Here is a 1,502-nt window from a genome sequence, read left to right on the forward strand (position 1 = left end):
AACGCTGGACGACAGCAAAGACTTACTGTGGATTACATCCAAACATGTGAAGTGAATTATATAACGCTTTTCTCTAGAGACTCAAAGCGCTTTACATAGTGAAACCCAATATCTAAGTTACATTTTTTAAACCAGTGTGGGTAAAGTGTCTTGCCCAAGGACTCAACAACAGTGGGTAGGATAGCAGAAGTGGGGATCGAACCCGGAACCCTCAAATTGCTGGACCAGCCACTCTACCAACCGAGCTATACCGCCCCACACACGACATGAAAATCAACAATGTCCCCACAAAGAAGGATAAAAACAACTGAAATTGTCTTGATGTCATGATCCGTGGTTCAGATCATGTTTTGTTTAGTTATGTTCTGTTAGTTTTGGACTCCATTAGTTACTGTTTTTGTGCACCCTTGTTTGTTTTACTCCTCTCTGAGCTGCAACCTTATCGTGGTAGAGGAGTTTGCGTGTCCCAATGATCCTAGGAGCTATGTTGTCCGGGGGCATAAAGCCCCCTGGTAGGGTCTCCCAAGGCAAACAGGTTCTAGGTGAGGGATCAGACAAAGAGCAGCTCGAAGACCTATATGAAGAAGAAACATCATGGACCCAGATTTCCCTCGCCCGGACGCGGGTCACCGGGGCCCCCCTCTGGAGCCAGGCCCGGAGGTGGGGCACGATGGCGAGCGCCTGGTGGCCGGGCCTGTTCCCATGGGGCCCGGCCGGGCACAGCCCGAAGAGGCAACGTGGGTCACCCCTCCAAAGGGCTCACCACCCATAGCAGGGGCCATAGAGGTCGGGTGCATTGTGAGCTGGGCGACAGCCGAAGGCAGGGCACTTGGCGGTCCGATCCTCGGCTACAGAAGCTAGCTCTTGGGACGTGGAACGTCACGTCACTGGGGGGGAAAGAGCCTGAGCTAGTGCGCGAAGTCGAGAAATTCCGGCTGGATATAGTCGGACTCACTTCGACGCACAGCAAGGGCTCTGGAACCACTTCTCTCGAGAGGGACTGGACCCTCTTCCACTCTGGCGTTGCCGGCAGTGAGAGGCGACGGGCTGGGGTGGCAATTCTTGTTTCCCCCCGACTCAAAGCCTGTACGTTGGAGTTTAACCCGGTGGACGAAAGGGTAGCCTCTCTCCGCCTTCGGGTGGGGGGACGGGTCCTGACTGTTGTTTGTGCTTATGCACCAAACAGCAGTTCAGAGTACCCACCCTTTTTGGGAACGCTCGAGGGAGTACTGGAAAGTGCTCCCCCGGGTGATTCCCTTGTCCTACTGGGAGACTTCAACGCTCATGTTGGCAACGACAGTGAAACCTGGAGAGGCGTGATTGGGAAGAATGGCCGCCCGGATCTGAACCCGAGTGGTGTTTTGTTATTGGACTTTTGTGCTCGTCACAGTTTGTCCATAACAAACACCATGTTCAAACATAAGGGTGTCCATATGTGCACTTGGCACCAGGACACCCTAGGCCGCAGTTCCATGATCGACTTTGTAGTTGTGTCATCGGAT

The sequence above is a fragment of the Nerophis ophidion genome, linkage group LG27 (assembly GCF_033978795.1).
Source record: "Nerophis ophidion isolate RoL-2023_Sa linkage group LG27, RoL_Noph_v1.0, whole genome shotgun sequence".
NCBI classification, from domain to species: domain Eukaryota; kingdom Metazoa; phylum Chordata; class Actinopteri; order Syngnathiformes; family Syngnathidae; genus Nerophis; species Nerophis ophidion.